The sequence below is a fragment of the Olea europaea genome, unplaced genomic scaffold (genome assembly GCF_002742605.1).
Source record: "Olea europaea var. sylvestris unplaced genomic scaffold, O_europaea_v1 scaffold1820, whole genome shotgun sequence".
Lineage (NCBI taxonomy): Eukaryota > Viridiplantae > Streptophyta > Magnoliopsida > Lamiales > Oleaceae > Olea > Olea europaea.
Genome location: NW_019235959.1, coordinates 91,816 through 99,271, shown reverse-complemented (window position 1 = coordinate 99,271; position 7,456 = coordinate 91,816). Strand labels below are relative to the sequence as shown.

At 36.9% G+C, this 7,456-nt stretch overlaps 1 pseudogene; it reads right to left on the bottom strand.

Annotated features, from left to right (window-relative positions):
• Positions 1-489: 489 nt before the first annotated feature.
• Positions 490-7,192, bottom strand: LOC111378489 (annotated as a pseudogene).
• Between the last annotated feature and the right edge of the window lie 264 nt (positions 7,193-7,456).

The window sequence follows — 7,456 nt, the reverse complement described above, 5'->3', positions numbered from 1 at the left end:
ACATCAAGATTTCATCAAATTTCAATATCCGGTGATATTTTATTTTCAAGAATTCATGTATTCCTTTAGATTTTCAATGTTAGACTAAATTTTCTCATGCTAGGAGATCGATAAACTGTGTAATATGATTTTTGGATTTTAATTTTTGCAATTTGTGAACAAAACGCTTATTTGATTATTTGAATTTTACTGTTAGATTGTAAAATTAGGGTTTCAAAGTGATTGTTACATAGGAAATCGTGATCCTAGTGTTTTCTAATTTTATTAAATACAATCAATTTTGCATTCCAATCATCATATTGCGATTAACTTCATTTAAACACATAGTTTGCATAGTCAAGTCATTTAACAAAATTAGGGTTTTCATAAATTAGGGTTTTTCTAAGATTAAATTCCTAATTTGATAAATTTGTTTCGGTTAAGGCTAAGGTAGATAAAATCGAACTATTCGATCTCTATGGGACGATATTTAGAACTTAATATTCCACTTTATTATTTGTTAACAAACTGTACACTTGCGGTAGTTTTAAATCGAAAGGAAATAATTTCGTGAACAAAGACAGACATCATGAACTAAATATCACTTCAACATCTTTGCAATTGGCCAAACACCCTTCAAGTTCTCTCTTTTCTTCGCTTCCCACTACGACATTGTATGCTTGTTTACCATCTTCAGTACTCTTTCTGTATTTTCAATGGAAGCAAGTAACGTGAATGAAAATACTTGCACCGAATTGCTTATTTTTCTCTGATTGAGCTACTTCCCTGAGCATTTGAAGAAAGCGAAGGGATATCTGAAGTTGAGAATTCATCATAATTCTTGCAAATACTCCACAGAATCTTCGTTCCCTTCTTCATGGTAGGCCGGTCATGTTAATGAGGAGCCAAACATTGCAAGGCTACTTCAAGAATCTTTTCCCCTATAAAGTTATTTGCAGGAGACCTCTGTAGCCTAGGATCCAAAGTTAAGATTGCATCTCCATCAAGAAACTTCTTCGCAACCTGCACTTGAGTCAATTCAAATCAACCAGAGAAAACATAAACCAATATTCTATTTTGTCCCCTCTAAAATTAGTGGAGGCACATGTCCTTGTTCAAGAAATCGTCCAATTAGATGTTGAAGACTAAATCTAAACAAATAACTTAAGCCTTTAGATGAAGTAATTCAATGTAGTATTAGAGCAGGCTGATTTATTATGTCTCGCCACTATCTATATATGAAAATTGAGGACATATTAATAAAAATAAGAATTCATCCCCCACTTCATGGGGTGTGTTCAATTTTGAAATCATTCACTACAATTTTGCTCATTAGAGAGAGGGTCATACCCATCTAACAGTAATATGTTCCTCCTGACCACGTTTTAGCTCAATCGAAAGCTTGTCTGTGACTAGTTCCAATAGTAATACACCGAATGAATAAATGTAGGGAAAATCCCGAGTTTCACCAGTTCGGTCGACCAAACTTTTCTGAAATCCAGTAAGTTTATGAAAAATGAGGAATCTGGTATTCTCGATTTCAATACCGTATATGCCTTTTGTCTGGTAAGATGATATATATAACAGCAAGTTACAGTCATACAACTAATTGGATAATAACAGAATGAACAATTGAAATTGCAGGAAATGAAATCTCAAACCGAGGACTGTGTTACACATAGTTTCCTTAAAACAAATTCGCCCCCTCAACGTCCGTTATTTAGCATGTCATCAACGTAAAGACATAAAATGTCATAGCCATTTTCAGTGTCTTTAACGTAAACACATTTATCACACTCGTTGATCTTAAATCCACTCTACATCATGACATTGCCAAATCTCTCATGCCATTGTTTTGATGCTTGTTTCAAGCCATACAATGACTTCACCAATTTACACACCTTCTTTTCCTGCCCTAGCGACAAAAACCCTTCAGGTTGTTCCATATAGATTTTTTCATCTAAGTCTCTGTTCAAGAAGGTAGTCTTAACATCCATTTGATGTACTTCAAGATTTCGCAAAGCAGCAATCACAAGTATCATTCTAATGGATGTTACTCTCGTTACCGGAGAATATGTATCAAAGTAATCAAGGCCTTCCCGTTGTCGGTAACCTTTTATTACCAACCTGGCCTTATACATTTCAATAGTTCTATCTACTTTCATTTTTCGTTTGAAAATCCACTTGTAGCCTAGTGGTTTACTTCCTGGTGGAAGATCCACTAGCTCTCATGTATGATCTTGCAGGATAGAATCTATTTCACTTTTAATGGCCTCTTTCAATTGAGGTCCTTTCAAGGAGTTCACAGCCTCTTAATAGCTTTGAGGTTCACTTTCTAGCATATAGGTCAGAAAATTCGGACCATAAGATTTTTCTGTCCTTTCCCTTTTGCTACGTCTAGGTTCAATCTCAACCTCCTCTTCTGGTTCTTCGTCCTGACTATGTTCAATCATAGTCTCGTACGTCCGTTTAGAAGAACTTGCCTCTTCTTTGGACCTGCATGGAAACACATGTTCAAAGAACGAAGCGTTTCTCAACTCCATTATCGTGTTTCTGTGTATATCTTGGATTTTAGATTCATACACGAGAAATCGATAAGCACAACTGTTTCTGTGTATATCTAATGAATATGCAGTCTATAGTTTTTGGGCCTATCTTCACCTTCTTTGGTGTTGGAACAGCCACTTTAGCAAGACACCCCCACACTCGTAAGCATTTATAGGAAGGCGTTCTTCCTTTCCATAACTCATAAGGGGTCTTCTCCATTTTCTTTCAGGGCACCTTATTCAAAAGGTAATTTGCTGATAACACGGCATCTCCCCACATATTCTGAGGTAATCCAGAACTTACTAGCATCGCATTCATCATCTCCTTTAAGGTGCAATTTTTCCTTTTAGCAACACCATTTTATTGTGGTGAATACGGTGCTGTGATTTCATATATGATTCCGTGTTGTGCACATAATTCAGCAAACGGTGCTTCATACTCACTACCTCGATCGCTTCTTAACACCTTAATTTTCTTGTTAAGTTGATTTTCAACTTCATTCTTATAGAGAACAAATTTCTCTATCGCTTCATCCTTACTTTTTAGCAAATACACATAGCAGCATTTCGTGCTATCGTCGACAAAAGTAATGAAATACTTGTTGCCACCTCTTGTTTGTACAAATTTTAAATCACATATATCACTGTGAATTAAATCAAGTGATTCCATATTTCGTTCAATTGACTTAAAGGACGACCTAGTCAATTTTGCTTCAACACAAGTCTCACACTTATGTTTGGAATCAACATGGAATGCTGTTATGCATTTCAAGTTAACTAGCCTAAGTAAAGTATCATAGTTAACGTGTCCTAGCCTACCATGCCACACATTGGAAGACTCAAGCAAGTAAATAGAAGCATTCACTTTATTATTCATTTTTGGTTTAACAACCATTACATTGAGTTTAAACATTCCATCGGAAACATAACATTTTTCGATAAACATTCCACTTTTCGACAAGATGACCTTGTCTGACTCAAACACAATGCGAAAACCATGCTTATTCAAAAGCAACCTAGACACAATGTTCTTGCGGATTTTCGGCACATACAGCACGTTGTTGAGAGTCAGCTCTTTTCACGAAGTCATCTTCAGAACCACTTTTCCTTGGTCCTTGATTTCAGAAGTTACTGAATTTCCCATGAACAACTTCTCTCCATTCTCAACTGCTTCAAAAGCAGTAAATAACTCTTTATCAAAGCACACATGTCTCGTAGCTCCGGTGTCAATCCACCATTTTTTTGGGTTAGAACCCACCATGTTCACTTTAGAAATGACTGCTGCGAGACTCATCTCCGACACATCATGTGCCATGTAGTCAACCACATTTGCTTCTTTCTTCTTCTTTGACAATCTACACTCCAAAGATTTGTGGCCTACTTTGTCACAATTGAAGCACTTCCCTTAAGATTTCTTCTTAGGAATGCCTCCTTTTGGTCTCAGCTTGATCCCTTTTCCACCGGATGGCCCAGCTTTGTTTTATAGTTCTTACTACCTTAACCATGTTCAACAATATTGGCCTTAGCCACACCAGGATTGAATCATTTCTTTTTGGAACTCTTGTTGTCTTCTTCAATTCGAAGTCTAACAATTAGTTTTTCAATGTTCATTTCCTTTCGCTTGTGTTTCAAATAATTCTTGAAATCTTTCCACGCGGGAGGCAATTTTTCAATGATTGCAGCCAATTGGAAAGTTTCACTCAGAATCATCCCTTCGGCATGAATTTCGTGAAGAATCACTTGGAGTTCTTGCACTTGACTGATTACAGTTTTAGAGTCCACCATCTTATAGTCCAAGAATCGGTCGACGATAAATTTCTTAGCCCCGACATCCTCGGTCTTATATTTTCAGTCCAAAGACTCCCACAACTCCTTAGCAGTTTTCATGGTGATATACACGTTGTATAGCGAATCTGCCAAACTGTTCATGACGTAATTCCAGCATAAGAAGTTCGAGTGGTTCCAAGCATCAACAGCACTGATTGCTTGAACATCCACCTCACACTCTTGGAGTTTTGGAGCACTTTCAATCAAGAATCTCGCAAGATTCAAGGTGGTCAGATAGAACAGCATTTTCTGCTGCCACCTCTTGAAATTCAAGCCATTGAATTTTTTCAGCTTTTCCCCATGGTCAACCGGTACATTAATCGGAACATTAGCCACATGTTGGCTCACAACACGACTTGGCACTTGAGCCACAATCTGAGCCATAACTGAGCTAGGCCCTGCAGCCATAGCCGAACTAGGCCCTGCACCCATAGTAGAAACCCACAGCCTGAGTTTGGGTACCTACAGCTTGGGACACATTCATGTTGGAATCCATGTTGGTGGAGCCGGTTGCCATTTCGTCTTCTGAAAGAACCAAACAACAAATTAGTTTTCACAATATAACAAATATAAGAAACTAATCAGTTCAGAATTAATCAATATAGGAAACCAATTTTTCCTTTCTGAGAATCTGTTTTAAGCTTGTAGGAAAAATCCTAAGTTTCACCAGTTCGGTCGACCGAACTTTTCTGAAATCCGATAAGTTTATGAAAAATAAGGAATCCGGTATTCTCGATTTTAATACCGTATATGCCTTTTGTCCAGTAAGATGATATATGTAACAGCAAGTTATAGTCGTACAACTAATTGGATAATAACAGAATGAACAATTGAAATTGCAGGAAATGAAATTTCAAACCGAGGCCTGTGTTACACACAGTTTCCTTAAAACAGATTCGCCCCCTCCCCGTCCGTGCTTGAGGTTTAAAATGAGCATCCGTTTCTCAGGATACGATGGTAAAATCAGTAGCTTTCGAGCACCATAGAAACCACTCCGGTTTACTGAACTAGTGCCTGAACTACACTACCACCAAGACAGAAATACAGAAAAGACAGAACTCTATGCAAATGAATTTCTAATGTATTCTAAACTTGAAAGATTTTGCGTTAGTGTATTGAAATGAGGAAAATGAGCCACTATTTATAGGCTAGGCTACCATTAATGGCAATGACCTTTGGAGTTTCTCATCTTTTTCCTATGTGGGACAAATTCATTTTTCCCACATGAACTCTCTTTTGAGTGGCACACTTTGAGCCTCAATTTCTCACTCACTCGAGCATCATCTTTGGTAAGTAAGTATATGATTTCGATGTACTCACGGAGGAGAACACAAATCAACTTTCATCTTCCAAATTGAACAACCAGGTCCCACTCAAAACTCGTGCCAAAGTCGGCCCATAACTCAGTTTTTTTTCCAACATAAACATCACTCTTTTCCGAAACTAGTGAGGTATTTATGTATTCTGGGTCTACAAAGCCAACAGTTCCTTTAACTTGGGTCAATACATGTGTCTCTCCCGATTCACCGTCAGCTGCTAGCAGAGCCAAACCAAAGTCGGCAACTTTAGCTCCTAGATTCTTTGTAAGGAGAATGTTGAAAGACTTGATATCTCTATGGATGATAGGATGATCTGCATACAGAGCAAATCAATTACTGAAGCTAAATTTCCTAAGAACCTAATTAACGTGGCTACTATCAAAATTCATACCTGTGTACATGTGGAGATAGGTAATTGCGTGAGGCGTCTATTGCTATATTTAACCTCACAATAAAATCAAGAACATTACGGTGCACACCTGGACCAGTGAATCACATGTTCGCTGTTAGATAATATAGATTAGAATATATTTGAGTAAAAAATCCTGAAAGGAATGAGAGAATTTTGATAACTTTTCTATCTAGGAATTACGAGAATGACACAATAATTGTTGCAAATAAATAAAAAAGTACATTGAGCCCTTGTTTGAGCCCCATTTTGAAGAGAAGATGTATTTTTGAATAGTGAGTTTTTGGAAAATATGTGGTTAAATTATTTTATTAAAAAATGTGTTGATGAAAATGAATTTTGTAAAAATGAATTTTTGAAAAAATTGGGCTCAAACACGGGCTGAGTGTATTACCAGAATCTTCCATTTTATCATTAACAAGCACTAATTGTACAATATGGTGAGAAAGAACTTACAGTCCAAGTGTTCTCTAAGGGTTCCATTTGGAACATGTTCCATGACAATAATCCTTTCATCTTCGTGCTCCAAATAGCCATGAAATTTAACTAGATTTAGATGTTCCACTTGTGCCAGTGTTTGAACTTCTCTGAAATTCTGTACCTAAAGGTTTATCATAGACAATCTGCACACAGAGAAGAACCTTAAAAAACAAAACTAGCAATAACTGGTGACATTTTTGTCGACCTCCAACCTTCTTAGTACGCTCAACTGCAACCAAAGTACCATCTTTGAGTCGACCCTTGTAGACTGTCCCAAAACCACCTTGTCCAATTTTGAAGCTAGGTGAAAAGTTTTTGGTGGCCTTGTAGATTTCTTCAATGGTGAATTTAGTACTCCCCAGGTCTCCTCTGTGTGTTAAATTACAGGAACTACCATAGATGCCCCCATATGAACCATTTCTCCTCTCGCCACCAGAATTTGAAGCATCAGACTTATCTAATTATTGATCATTTAAACAATGAATTCATCTCAGCTTGCATCCTAATTCATTACATAAAGGGCATAGATTTTTCAATGTACCAAAAAGTTTTCTGGCAAAATGGAATACTCCAAGTTCCTTGGAGCTCTTCAGTTTCATATCAAGAAAACGGTCTAGATATGCTTCATACATGACACTACATGCAGTTTACTTGCCCCTCAAGTGCATATTTGGTATACAACGCTAGATGGTATTAGACAATATAATAAACGTGAATTTAACTTTTTTTCTTTTAACATAATACTATAGAGTCCTATGCAATCATCCCTACCAAAGATACATAAAAGCAAAAGAATAAATCCAGCCATCAAAATATGCATCAACCTGATTACTTCCTTAGTTCTCCTTGGCATATCATTTTTACAACAAGAAATTGGATGTCAGAAAAAGCAATTG